Raw genomic sequence first — 15,211 nt, forward strand, 5'->3', positions numbered from 1 at the left:
AAGCCAAAAATCGAAAAAGAAGTATATCTCAGTAGGGATCGACCAATACTGACGAACAGTTTGTACTGAGGACTCATGTGAGCGCTGAGTTTTCTTTGTCGTCAGGCGTCAATGGGGGCGGGGGTGGAGGATGGTAAATATTGTGTAAATAACAAAGAGCGCCACTATCATCATTAGGATTAGAGCAGCGTGTTCCGAAAAAGGTCAACTGGGTGGGCTTTGCCATGGGCACGGTGGCTCGTCCTTTCCTCAACAACCACATTGCACGAAATTAGAAAAGGAAATAGCGCTAAAAACACACAGGGGTTCAAACCTGGGTCCGCCGGGTGCCCACCAAGTTTTTTATCACTGAACCACGCCGGTGCTTGGGACTTGTTGGCAAATTTGTCTAGGCAGGCTCGATGTCGAGAAAGCAATCGTGGTGATACGAGTTAAAAAGTGTTTAAAACAGCGAAAGAATTACCAGTCGACGCAAGATGTGAATAGCATAACGAGTGGGTCGTCCAATGCTCCAACCAATTAAAAAGCTTGTTCTTGTTCACCTATTAACAGTGGCGCATACCCACTTCAGGCATAATTCCTCATGATCATCAGCCACTGCATGAACAATTGGAACGAAATTCTATGCAGGTGTTAAGCGGATACCACACTTCTGGGAACAATAACGAAAAATAGCATAGCGGTTGCCGTTTTACTACAAATGAAAAATTAATAATAATGCCGTAGTGGGTATCAAGCAAGTGTGCTTGCCATTGTTACCCAATGAATGTTAAGGAAAGGCTCTGAAAGGTCGATCTTCTAGCTTTCACTGTCACTGTGCAGCATCTTAGGCGCAGGCCTGGTGTTTTTTTTTCTGATAGCGACACGCTCAAAGCACAAACATCGTTTCAATTCTGAACACCCACGTGCGGGTCCTGCTATTCTAAACAAATCGGCAGATCCCGCGTACCAGGGAATCGACGTTATGCGAAGCATGCGGAGGGAAGGTGACCATGTTGCATTTTTTATTGAGCGACACGTCATGAAATGACGCTAAATATAGGCACAAATGTTGCACGCACTGACATACGTGAAGAGTTGCAGATGTTCATATAACCAGTTTTGCGCAAGTATGTTAATTGTAAGATGCCTAATAGCAACACCAGAAGCTGATATTGAGCGCTGATGCTCGCGAAGTTGCTGGCCCTGGGCACTGCTACATAATCAACTTCAGTGCATGGCAACTAACCACAATTGACGTCAGCCCGACATGAGTGCTGTATCAAATGAGTATGTATGTAATGATTATTTTTGAAAATGGGTAGGCAGCACTGTACCACTATTTACGTTTCACAATGGTTAGCGTTTATTTGAAAAGTACTTTTGAGACCTGTCGCAGCTCTCTGGTAAATGCTTGACTGCCACGCAGAATTCTTGGGTTCGATTCGTGCTGGGACCCTGAAACTTATTTGCGTTGGTCGGGGGTCAACGCTGCCTATATACGGTTTATCTTAACACTGACATTTATTTTATGCCTTCATTGGGTCGACGCTACCGATGTCAGGTATTGTTTAACGCTCACGCGTTTAAATTGCCCATGCGTGTTCTTGTCGTTCCTGCATTTAGACACTAAGGCCCATATTCACAAACGCTCTTTCACTCAAGGGCTCCCCTCGACTTGACGAAGTCAAGGTGGAGCGTGCTCCTCCACTCAAGGGGCCGCTGCGTTTCATGAACGCTCCTCCACACTTCCTTCGCCAAGGGAGGCCTTGGAAATGCTCCCTTCACTTGAGTGAACTGCATGCGCCGAGAAAAGCGCCTGATAACGAGAGTATTCGCAATTGTGGTTAAGAATTGCCTATCTATGTACAATAAAAGAACGCCTTTTCTAGTTATTCTTTTTTCTAAATTGACATTGCAGCAAAATACGTGCATTTAGAGTGGTAGTGTTGTTTCCCTAAGCCTTGTGCTGATAGAGTTAGCGAAACCCTCATTTAAGTCTGGCAACAGTCGAACCCAGGCAGCTGAACGAACAGCTGATGGCATTTCGTCTGCTGCTGAACGTGTCTACCTGCTTAGTTTATTTTTTCTCGTATGCGTCTATTAATTGCAGTTTATATTTACGGTAGTGTTTGCGTGTGTGTCGTTTGAGAGCCTACTTTCGCCGGGGTGACTAACGAACTACGTGAGTGATGACAGGAAGCGCAATAGATGGTTTGTTGCTTTGTTTACTTTCGCTTTACTGAGAGCCTTCAGATCACTAATGTAGCCACGGAATGTATAACGCGGTGGAATGAGTATTTTTTACTATATATCACAGTATGTTGGCGTGCTTTTAGCATTCATTACCGCATTATGTATAAGGATTACTGGTACGTAAATTCGTTCTCGCTACGGGAGTACGTGCACAGTTCCTAATTTCAGGGGCCGGTGCAATGTTTATTTTTCTCATTTACTGCGAATTTCACCGTGGCGCTTTCGTGGTTGTTCCTCTGCGTATAATAGGAAATTTGAAAGACATTGCTCGCAACTGATATTCAAGGTTATACCAGGGTAGCGTTAAAAACTAGGCATGTTATACTCGTGGCTGAGCGTTCTAATTAGACTGCTACGCAAGTTAGAAAAGCGATCGTGTGCCTTTCTTTCACTATTGGCGAAAAATACATTTTAAAGTTGTTTTCTTCATTTAGTAACATATATAGTCGGTTGACAGGGACTGGTGTGTGTGTGTGTGTGTGTCAACTTTAACATTTTAAACTTCCAAGGACTAAGTTATTGTTTTTGCATTGTTTTTCTATCTGCCCTGCATTTGTGGATGCGTCTAATTTGACAGATTTGCATAGAAGTAACCTTTAAATTTGTGTAGCTTCCGTCTCCAAGTTAACACAGCGGCAACGTCTTAAATTTTTTTCCCGTCTCCTTCATCTGCATGCTCAGAAGCACAATCTTTAGTGCATGAATGACCTTCGCACTAATGTTTTGGATTTTATTTGCAATATAACTACTGGAAATACCTGTTGAAAAGGATCGTGGTGTCTGTGCTGCATTCCAAAGCCCCGGCACAACATAAATTATAGGGGATGTTTTATTTTTTTGGAAATCATAAAATTGAAGCCGCGTCTGACTTTTGGCGCTGTTCTGTTTTAAAAACTATCCTGTGGGTTCTCTCAACCTTCGAGAAAGTGTCGTCAAGAGCAGCGTATATTATTCTGCTGATTTATTGAGGACCAGTGCAACAAAGCGGTGAAAAATGCTCAAGAGTATTGCAGTCATCGCGGATACATCTGGTCAGAACCCTGTAAATAAAATATCCGCTATTGCTGCATCATTAGCAAGTCTACCAGTTAGAACCACGCCATCTCAGTTCCGTGGAAGAGGAGTGGTGCTGCTTTATATAAAACAAGTTTAATTTTCCTAGAACTGCTTTCCTGTAGAATCGGAGAAGCGGTTTTTGCAGTCCTGTCTCATCATGAAAAGACAAACACGACGATGATTATGTAATGATAAATGAACAAAACAGAAGTTGTGAATGGCAAAAAGACCTTTATTACATGTGGCTGATGAGGAGCAACGTGGCAAACATAAGAATGCTAATGAAAAGTGTTCATCAATCAAACATATGCAATCTACACACTGTAAAGATAAAGTACGAGCTCGGAGGACATCATAAATAAGATTACGGAAGTAGACACCATAGCGCGCCTAATGCAGTGTAGCTGCACGCATTCACTGCTGTTTTTGTGCTTTTGTATACAATCGTGCAAACTCTGCAATGCATTGATAATACGGCAGATTCTAGGAGGCCTTTTCTCTGTGTTCTTCTGTCGGCAGCTGGTCCCCTGCACAGAAGAGGCAAGAAATATTATTAGAAAAACGTAGTAGCTTGGATACAAAAGCCGAATTTTTCTTTAATTCTCGCTGTGCACACATTCATTAGTATGTCCACGTTCAAGAACAGACATGGCTGAAGTATTGAGCTTTGACTATTTTGACACATGTTTGGCACAGGCACTTGGGCAGCTGACCAGGCATATGGGTATATAATTTCATTATCTAATTCCACGAATCAGTGCCATAGCCAGCAATTCTTCTTCGGGGGGTAAGATTGGGGTTAAATTAAAAAAAAACAATCTCATTATGTATCTGCTGTATTTATATATCATGTGTTTGCGTTTTCATACGACAATCGACGCACTTTTGCGTACATGCAGGCTTCACAGAGCATGATCATCTGCTTGATCCCTTAAATGTGTACTTGGTTGTTCATTGGTATTGTGAGCTGCATAGACACTGTATAAAGAAGCTATGTTTCACGCGTAGTAGCTACAGCAGCACACTTATTGCGCCCAATGTATTGTGTTGTGCTTTTCTTAAACTGTCTTTAATAGTAATCTGACCGAAGCAGGAAAAAAATAAAAAAACACACAGAACTTACCTTCTCATTTGTACAGATGGTCGTCTAACGGAGGTGTGCTTCGTCGTAAATTTCGGCTAGGGCAGCAAAGGTTCACCGGAGAGGAAGCCACTCTAAAGTACGGTGAACCCGGCGCATCAGAAATTTGCTATGCCGCTTGCTTGTCAAGCTTTCGCACCCCGCTTGAACTGATGCGGTGTGCGAGCTTCATCAAAACACTTCAAAGCACTGGAATAAGTCATGGAGCACTCGCACGAAGAGTATACGCACACCCGAAGGCAAGTAATCCACTGGCTCATGCACGGAACGCAACACATCACGGCACTGGTGAGTGCTCCTTCTGACACCACGCCCACTTGTCCCGGCGCCACAGTAGCCGTTGCTGAACCGTTCGAAGACAGCTCCGTAGTAAACGCGCACCGTCATTGTCGAAAGAACGCGGCGGTGGCAGCCTACTACTTGATCGAGAAACGCCGTCAAAGTGAGACGGGCTCCGCTATTGACGCGATGCTGGCGCAAATATTTCACTCGAGGGACGATTCAAGGTAGCTCGATCGCTTCCTTGACAATCTCGAGGAAACGCTCGAGATTTTTTCAAGTGAAGGAAGCGTTTCAAGTGAAGGGCGGTTTGTGAATGGGAAAACGCCACTTAAGGAACATTTCGAGTGAAGGGTCGAGTGGAGGAGCGTTTGTGAATACGGGCCTAAGTGTCAATTACCTCAGCACATACCCGCATACCAGCGGCCCATACCTGAGCCACTGTCTGGCGAGAAGTGTTTGACGATGTACGCGACGGGATTTTGACATTATTGATGTTTTGACCAACGCGTCATATTGTTAAGTTGTCTTACTCTCCCATATTATTTTGGCCCACGCCAAGTTAAGGGCGTGACCACGAGAGCAGCCATTTCAAACTGATGCGAAATCATTGGGAAGTAACTATAGTTTTAGCATTACTTATATGATGCGTTAGATCATTCACAGTTTATTTCGACATTACCAGGCGCAAAGCTATAAATTGCGGTAAAAAAGTCACAAAGAAACCTTTCGGTGTCAGGCGTCTATTAAATTTGCCAAGGTGATGCTTTCACTTTGAGTGAACAAATTAATAAAACAGTTAAGCTTAGCAAAGAGGAGCATCTGAAAATTCTGTCTATTATTACTGTAAAATATTTAGGATACCAAATGCCAACAAATATATTTTATTCGTCTTCCTTAAGCCACATGTACTGTCAAATAGGGGCAGCGCAAGCCATGGAAGAAAAATGAGAAAGGCATGTACATCAAAATGTGAATGGCCTGTCCAGGAATCCCTAATTGTGGTTTAAGGTACTTGCACTAATAAGGTTGGATTCCAATGGCCGGGTCGGGGCAGCCTATGGACTCCACGAGCGAGCACTTGAATGTGGCTTAGAGCGATGCCCCCGAAGTTCTTGATTGGTAAACAAAACGTTCTGCTGGAGCAAATCGGAAGTGGAAGGCCCGCCTTTCGAGTGGTGTGTTACCTAGGCGACTTTATATACAGTTATTCCATTACGCTGTGAAATTTTGTCTTATTACGGCTTGTATGTGGCAGTTTGAGCATCATTATGGGATGAATCGTTCATGCTGCAATTTCTTTCAGACTTGGGAGCTGTTGCTATCGAGCAGTGGAAGCAATGTGGCACGGTATGCTGACTCATCCTTATTATCCGCCATTACCACCAAAACAAGCGACCAATGAGTTTCCTATATATTCACTACAGGGAACTCTGGCACTAGGGAGTATTGGAGCTGCAACTCATAGCGCTTCAGCGAGTACGGGAATGATGGGTAATACACGGATCTGTCTATTCTTCGTACTTCTAGCTCCGTGTGTGTTCATGTGTTTTGCAGCTGTTATGTTCCGAAAAAAATCAGCGAATGTTTAGCGGTTGGCCTTCACCACCTTAATTTTCAAAATTTACCATTTAAAATTGGGTCGCAAAGTTCAAAAGGGTTCGTTCTTTCCTTCAAACAAAATTAAAACAAAGCACTAAACGAAGCCACAAGTGCAATTTGCCACTCGCTAGTACGAAGAATAGGCAAATCCTTGTACTACCCATCACTTTCACGATCGCTGAACGATGGCAGCGCCAGAGTCCCGTCTAGGTAATTTTAGCTAACTCTATGCAAGTGATCAACAGTGATGGCATGGTGGCCCAACACAGAAAAATGTGTTAAAGCAAGTGCGTCAAGGCCAGTTCTTGTGTACTCAGCCAATTTTGAGGGAGAAACTTCTCTGGCTCTACGGAGCAACTCCTGCTCTGAATCTAGTCTAATTCCATTTCAACGCTTGAATCTCGCCCTCACATTGTCATTAACACAACCTTTGTCTAAATTGAGCAGATAAAATTTCTCTGGCTTAACTTTTGAAGATAAACTCTACTTTAACAGCCCTGTAATTGAGAAAACTGCTCCACGTGAGTCTTTAATTTATCCTGCATTTTTCATTTTTGGGAGAAGGACTGCCACGTTGCAGGAATGGAGGCCTCCAACTCAAGCCAGCTTGGCAGCACATTCACTGCAAGACAAAGGTCTATCTCATTGTTCTCCTATTTACCATTTTCTGTGCAAACAGCTTAAACTTTATGCATGAAAATTTCCTTATTTTATCACCCCGCTTAATCTTTCGTCAAGCTCTGCTGCATTCACCATCCCTTCATATGTGTACCAGCATGACCATTGGTTGTTCGTACTACACATTTCATGAGTTGAACATGTTTATTTTGTTTTATCTTAATGTCAACTCTGATATCCGCTACCACAGTTGTCTCATCTGCTCTACTAGCTTCATATCTCGAAATTTTGCACCTGTCTTTTTCTGATTCATTGCCCACTGCTTGGTTAACTATTGTTGTTTCTTTGTTATCCTTAAAGGTTATGCCCCATATGTTGTACTGGGAAAATGCAACGGTTCTACTTATTTCGCTTTTGAGACTGTCGAAGCATTCTTGTCAAGATTCAAAAATCCCTGCTGTATTTGAGTGAACCTCACGGACTGCCTAAATGCACATACTCCAGTACAGATAGGAAAGGTCTGGTTGCAAGTTGTCAGCTGTTGTTCACTCACCAGGTCACCAAACATTGTCGTCAGCGTATTTAACTTAAACGCTTCTTTATTACTTGGTCGATATGATTTGTTACCTGCCATGATTTCTCAATAGCAAACATAACAATGCTATCTGCAAACTAATTTTCTGAAATAATATTCATCTTTATTCCTATTTTTTCCAATCTAGTTTTTAAGCATGCAGTGATCAGTGTGGGAGAAATGGTCGACCCTTGCCAGGCTCTCTTCATGACTGCAAAACGTTTCCTTTGTTAAGGCGCAAGGTTGCTGTGGAGTGTTTGTAAATGTTGGCTTGAGTACTCACACAAGTTTCAAGTAACGCCTTATATCAAATCTTTCATCGTTCGTGAAAGTCATATCATTGTCCACCATTGTGGAATAGTGGTTACGGGGCCCGTTTGCTGACGAGAATGTTGCTGGTCTGATCCCTGCCTCTGCGGTTGTATTTTTGTGAAGACAATTTGGTAGAGGCCCGTATACTGTGCAAGGTCCGTGCAGGCTAAATAAGCCCTCATGGAGGAACTTTCCAGTGCCCCACTATTGCATCCCTTATAAATATATTGTTCTTTTGGAATGTTGAACCCCTGATATTGTTCCTACTACAACATATAATACTACTTCTTCTACTACTACTACTACTACTACTTTTACTACTACAACTACTACTATTAAGTCTCGTTGTACTATTCAGAATTCTGAAGTACCTGATTGAACAGATTGATATTATCTAGGCTTGTGCAAATATTCGAATAATCAAATAAACATTACTGCAACCCAATTCAATTCAATTTGAATGTATGAAAGAAATAAACGAATTCGTGTATTTTTCTCCTAACATAATAAAACTTCTTGTAAAACTAGTTTCACTGTAGCGAACAAGTGCTAATTTGTGAAAACACTCATTCAGAGAAAATCCGCCCTACTGCTATGCTCAACGTCAAGGTTAAACGAACTGGTGGCCTTCTCATCAATTCATCAATTTTTTTAAGCTTAAACGTCCGTTATACCGGTCTATGTGCTCTAAATATAGTAAATTTTAAAATGCAGCATGTCAAACAAGTTATCACTAGCATTCTCTCAAAAGTCGGATTCTGCTACTATTCTAAGGTGCCTCCCGTTCCTTCGAATTAAAATGAATGGCTGTTGCACAGGTCTTGTTTCATTAAAAATATCGTGTAGTTTAGTTAGGTCATAAAAGTATGCGTATTTTTTATAATATGCAATATGTACTACATGAATGGAATTTGAAATATTGTGACGAAAATCACTTTTCACTTCGAAATGGCTTCGACCTTAAAATTCACTATTCGCACTATTTGAACTTTTGTATATTGTACAGTATTGCCTCCTGAAACCTGCTTGTTTTTTGGGTGGATTAAAGAAAAGAGTTTTCCTGACCTAATTTGAAATTTCTTTAATGACATTTTCGATATAGTAATCAGATGATTCTACAAACAAGTGTTTCCTGTCTCCCGTCTTGCATAGTAATGCAGTGCTAGCATTTCTACCTTTACTAGGATATTTGAAGAGAAATGTGATTTGGAAAAAAAAAGTTGCGTTAATCTGTAGGCTTGGGCAAGGGAAGTTTTTGTTGTAGATACGTAGGCTTTTGCGCTGACTTAAAATATTTATTTAGGTTTATAATAGGTTACGCAGTTTCAGTTTAATACCATGGCAATGTGTAACGTACAGTTAATATTAGACAAACTTTTTGCGCTACCAAACGTTTACCGTTCTCGTGCAATGATGGCTCATACAAAATATTGATTGCTTTCTCGTGGTTCAAGAACGCCGTGAAAGCCACTTGGCATCGTTTTGAGCAAAAGAAGTATTGATTATCAAGATGTGAATGCATCGTAAAATCGCCATAGCTTTGCAAGGAGTTTACTTTGCTCTATTTTGGGTTACCGTAAATTGTACACTAAATGTAGATGCAAATAAATATACACAAAGGCCGTATAGAGCATTTTAACGAACAAGAAAAACTCTAATGTGAAGATGCTCGAAATCATCAGCCCATACTTATTTTTCATTTAAGGTTTGCAATATTTATACGCGCAATATCAAATTAGGAAAAAAAGATTTAGGAACATGCAAAGAGCCATCACATGTGAAAAAATACGTGTACGGGGAAAATTACATCCCCACCTTGCTATCAAAAATACAAAATCTTGATGTTTAAACTCAAGAAGTTGCCCAAAATTGAACCTTGAGACATACGCATTTAAAGGATTCAGTGAAAGGTAATGTAGGCGGAAAAGGTATGTTTTAATATGATTTCTTTCATCATGATAGCTTGGCGATCATGGCTATTTTGAGCATGTGGCTTTAGTGAACTCCTCTTGCGAAATGCGATAGCCAGTAGCCATATGTCATAGAACGAGCGCTAAAAGTGGGCGCGCCGCCAAATTCTTGCGATGACGCGCGGGAAAGAGGCCGGGAGGTCAAAAGAAAAAAAAGAAAGCAAACATCCAAGGCTCCCCGGGCGCGCGCTCTCCCCTCGGAAGCGTGGCTTCGCCGACGAACCTCCTCACCCCACATCGGCGGCCGAGCAAGCCCGCGAAATTTCTAGAACGAAAGAGGCGTGGTCACGCCGGGTTGAGTCATCTATCGCGGAGGGAATTCCAACCGTCTCTTCTCTCCCCAGCCTTCGCTGCGTATCGCGCCGACGAAATGACGAGAACCTTCTGGAATGTCGTGCGGAAGGTATTTAACCGAGCAGCGGAGACGAGAGATCAGGAGAAGACGGAAGTTAGCGCAAGAGCGCGTAGGGTATCCCGCCGTGTAGTCGGCGAAGGTTTTGTCCGTAGGGGCAAGGCAGGAGAAGTGAGGTTTCCTGGAAGAGAAACTTCGAAGGAGAAGACGGAAGTTAGCGCCAGAGTGCGTAGGAATTCCGCCGTGTAGTCGGCGAAGGTTTTGTCCGTAAAGACAAAGCAGGGGAAGAAGAGGATTTCCACCTGAGGGTTGACGACTCGAGCTACAGGCAAGAGTGTGTGTTTACTGCTATCGAGCGAAGACGCGTGGCGGCAGCTGCGTGTGTGGAGCCGACGTGTTCGGGCGAAGAAGTTTGAAGCTTGGAGAGTGGCCTATTGAAGACTGGAGGTTGCCTGGAAGAGAACCTTCGGCGAGGTTTCCTGGAAGAGAAACTTCAGGGGGCAGCGGAACGGCAACAATGCTGGACTTTGAGTGAGTGATTCTCGGAAGAGTATCATTCAGACTTTTGTTCCAAGGACTTTGGACTGAATAGGATTTCTATCTCTTTAGTCTTTAAGTGTCTTGGTTGTTCAATGCATGCGACTGCATTGTAGTGTGTACTGTTGTCTGTGTCCGTTGTTCGAGTGTGGCTAATTGTACTGTGTAGTATGTTGTTTGATTGGTTTGATTGGTGACGTATTGTATGTAACTATTGTGGAGTGTGCATTCTTGTGTATTGTTTTCGATCTGCCATTTTTGAGAATATAATATTTGTTTGTTTATCAACTCTCGGCTCTGACTTGTTCTTTGGGCCACAGCCGGCGTCCGCTGGCGCGCCAAAAAGGACCACTTCTAAATTGTCCACGCTTTCGTGGTGCGGTTCGGGGGGCCGATACTTCGGCCCTTGGAATTAGCCCGGCGATCGCTTCCCTAATTAACGGGACCTGTGTGTGACAATTATTCTGGCGTCCGTGAAACAGGACCTTTTGGTGCACAGTGTGGCCAAAGTAGTGAGAAAGAGCCTCGAGTTGTTGATAGTGCTATCGGAACGATTTTGTGTGTTGCTCGGTGTTCTCGTTAACGAGTACAAGGGAGTGTTCCAATAGACTGATTTAGGCAGATACTTTTTACACGCGGCAAGACTTTATTTGCGAGACACCATGGATCTCGAAAAGTTAGTAGCTCTTGGTGAAAAGATGGGTCTTTCTGGCGCCCAACTACGGAAGTGGGTAAGCCAGAAGGAGAAAGAGGCGGTGGAGAGAGAGAGGTTGGCAGCTGAGAGAGCCAAGGAAGAAAAAGCAGCTGAGTTGGAACGAGAGAGGTTGGCAGCTGAAAGGGCCAAAGAAGAAAAAGCAGCTGAGTTGGAGAGAGAAAGGCTGGCCGCTGAAAGGGCGAGAGAAGAAAGAGAAGCAAAGGAGCGACAGCTGAAAGAAGAAAGAGAGGCAAAAGAGCGACAGCTGAAGGAAGAAAGAGAGCAGCAATTGAAGTTGGAGCTGGAGAGAGAAAAGTTGGCAGCCGAAAGGGCAAGAGAAGAAAGAGAAGCGGAGATGGCTGAAAAGGAACGGCAGCGGCAGCACGAGATGGAACTCGAGCGGCTCCGTTTGCAACAGCGAAGCGAAACTCCCGTCCAAGCTAGAGTTGAAAGCAGCGAACGGGAAGATCACGGCTTCCGCTTGAACCCAAGCAAGCTGCTTGTAGCGTTTGATGAAAGAAAGGATGACCTTGACGCGTACCTTCACCGATTTGAGACGATTGCGAAGAGCCAGATTTGGCCGGAACATCAATGGGCAACTGCTTTGAGTACTTGCTTGAGTGGTGAAGTGCTCAGTGTGTACGGTAGGCTGACGCCGACCGATGCAGCCAACTATGCAAAGGTGAAAGCTGCTTTGCTGAAGTGATTTAGATTTACCGTGGAAGGATTCCGGGACAGATTTAGGACAGGAAAGCCAGCTGATGGTGAGACGGCTACGTAGTATGCCACCCGACTTTGTCATTATTTCGACAGATGGATTGAACTTTCAGGGACAGCGCAGGAGTACGATGAGCTTAGAGAGCTCCTAATTAGAGAACAATTTCTTACTAGTTGTCACCCAGGCCTGTCGCTGTACTTGAAAGAGAGGAAGGCTGAGTCATTTAAAGGCATGCTTGAATTGGCTGATCAATTCTTGGAAGCGCAAGGTGGAACTAATTTGGCCAAGGTCAAGAAGGATTGTCCCGATGATTCGAAGAAATTGGCTCCCGAAGAAAAGAAGCGTGCACCAGAGAGCATTCCGCGATGTTTTCTGTGCAACCGAGTGGGTCATCGCGCGAAAAACTGTCGAACGATCTTTACGAGCCCTACGGCAGTAAAATGTTTCAAGTGTGGTCAGACTGGGCACAAAGCAGACGCATGTCGAAAACGGAGCGAGTCAAACTCACCAGGTATCCTGTGTGCAAGCGGCACCGAAATCTGATAATAATGCCGTCACCGATGGATTCGTAGAGTTGAAGAATGGGGAGAAAATTCCTAATGTGGGTGCTGTAATGTCAGAACAGTCAACCAGTGTTACGAAGGGAATGCCAACGCTGCCTGGAAAGGTTGCAGGCAAGAAGATTACGGTTCTAAGAGACACCGGTAGCTCCACGGTTATCGTGCGGAGAAATTTGGTACGGGAAAGTGAGTTGACAGGCAGAACGAAACCGGTTTGCCTAATTGACTGTACGGTTCGGATGCTTCCCGAAGCAGAGATTGAGGTGGAAACCCCGTACTTCAGCGGGAAGGTTACCGCTCTATGTATGACGACCCCCCTTTACGACCTTGTCATCGGAAAGATCGACGGGGCGCGAGGACCGCATGATCCGGAATGTTTGGGAGAAGACCCTAAGATAGAGTCCTCGCCAACCCAGCGAACGCGAGATACAAGGGAGGAGCATCCCGTGACGGATCTCTCTAGAGCCCAAGGTGAAGTCGCGGCGCAAGAGACAGCGAATGAGAAGATGATTGAGTTAAATGAGTTCACGTGCTGGGCAGCTGGACGTATGTCGGCACGACCCCAACCGACCGACAGTGTAATGGTGACGGAGTTGGCCAGCCAAGCCCAATGCCGTGACATGAACAAGCTGGTAAATAAACAGACAGGACCCGTTGAACGTTATGACCCGTTAACGGTGTCGGAAGTGACAACGATGGCTGAGACGCCATCTCAGATACCGTCGTTGGAAAAGGCTCGCCGAAAAAGAACGTGGAAACACAAGAAGAGATCGAGCGAGCACCGCAAGATAGGGCGCAAGCGCCGCTCGGAATGCACCGGATAGGTGTCGAGGTCGAATCAGAATGAGTTTGGCAGTGCTGAGTGCCATATGTTGTGTTAATGTTGTGTTATTCTGTGTCACAAGTGTCGAAGTGTTTGTGCTGTGATGTATAGTGTTGTATAATTGTTGTAAAGACAGAACCTTGTACGTTTGTATTGTTTGGAATGTGTGAGGAAGTGTTGTAGTCATGTACCTGTGGCTATATTTCATCTGTTGTGGAATTGAACTTCAATGTATGATTGTCTTGAGTGATCTGTTGTGAATGAGACATGTCATGAGCGACGGACTATGTTACAGTCTTTGAGAGTGTGTGGGGACTGTTCGCGCTCGTTTGTGTGCTTTTGAATATTATGAGATAATATTCTTAAAGTGGGGGGCAGTGTCACAGAACGAGCACTAAAAATGGGCGCGCCGCCAAATTCTTGCGATAACGTGCGGGAAAGATGCCGGGAGGTCAAAAGAAAAAAAAAACATCCAAGGCTCCCCGGGCGCGCGCTCTCCCCTCGGAAGCGAGGCTTCGCCGACGAACCTCCTCACCCCACATCAGTGGCCGAGCAAGCCCGCGAAGCGAAATTTCTAGAACGAAAGAGGCGTCATCACGCCGGGTTGAGTCATCCATCGCGGAGGGAATTCCAACCGTCTCGCCCTCTCTCCAGCCTTCGCTGCGTATCGCGCCGACGAAATGACGAGAACTTTCTGGAATGTCGTGCGGAAGGTATTTAACCGAGCAGTGGAGACGAGAGATCAGGAGAAGACGGAAGTTAGCGCAAGAGCGCGTAGGGTATCCCACCGTGTAGTCGGAGAAGGTTTTGTCCGTAGGGGCAAGGCAGGAGAAGTGAGGTTTCCTGGAAGAGAAAATCCGAAGGAGAAGACGGAAGTTAGCGCCAGAGTGCGTAGGAATTCCGCCGTGTAGTCGGCGAAGGTTTTGTCCGTAAATACAAAGCAGGAGAAGAAGAGGATTTCCACCTGAGGGGTGACGACTCGAGCTACAGGCAAGAGTGTGTGTTTACCGCTATCGAGCGAAGACGCGTGGCGGCAGCTGCGTGTGTGGAGCCGACGTGTTCGGGCGAAGAAGTTTGAAGCTTGGAGAGTGGCCTATTGAAGACTGGAGGTTGCCTGGAAGAGAAACTTCGGCGAGGTTTCCTGGAAGAGAAACTTCAGGGGGCAGCGGAACGGCAACAACGCTGGACTTTGAGTGAGTGATTCTCGGAAGAGTATCATTCAGACTTTTGTTCCAAGGACTTTGGACTGAATAGGTTTTCTATCTCTTTAGTCTTTAAGTGTATTGGTTGTTCAATGCATGCGACTGCATTGTAGTGTGTATTGTTGTCTGTGTCCGTTGTTCGAGTGTGGCTAATTGTACTGTGTAGTACGTTGTTTGATTGGTTTGATTGGTGACGTATTGTATGTAACTATTGTGGAGTGTGCATTCTTGTGTATTGTTTTCGATCTGCCATTTTTGAGAATATAATATTTGTTTGTTTATCAACTCTCGGCTCTGACTTGTTCTTTGGGCCACAGCCGGCGTCCGCTGGCGCGCCAAAAAGGACCACTTCTAAATTGTCCACGCTTTCGTGGTGCGGTTCGGGGGGCCGATACTTCGGCCCTTGGAATTAGCCCGGCGATCGCCTCCCTAATTAACGGGACCTGTGTGTGACACCATAGAGGTAACCATTTCTTACGGATTTCAGAAAAAATGAGCTCCTTTTAACTTTTAGTAGCAACCTTGAGCACTTTAAAAG

This window comes from Rhipicephalus microplus, chromosome X (genome assembly GCF_043290135.1).
Source record: "Rhipicephalus microplus isolate Deutch F79 chromosome X, USDA_Rmic, whole genome shotgun sequence".
Taxonomy (NCBI): Eukaryota; Metazoa; Arthropoda; class Arachnida; order Ixodida; family Ixodidae; genus Rhipicephalus; species Rhipicephalus microplus.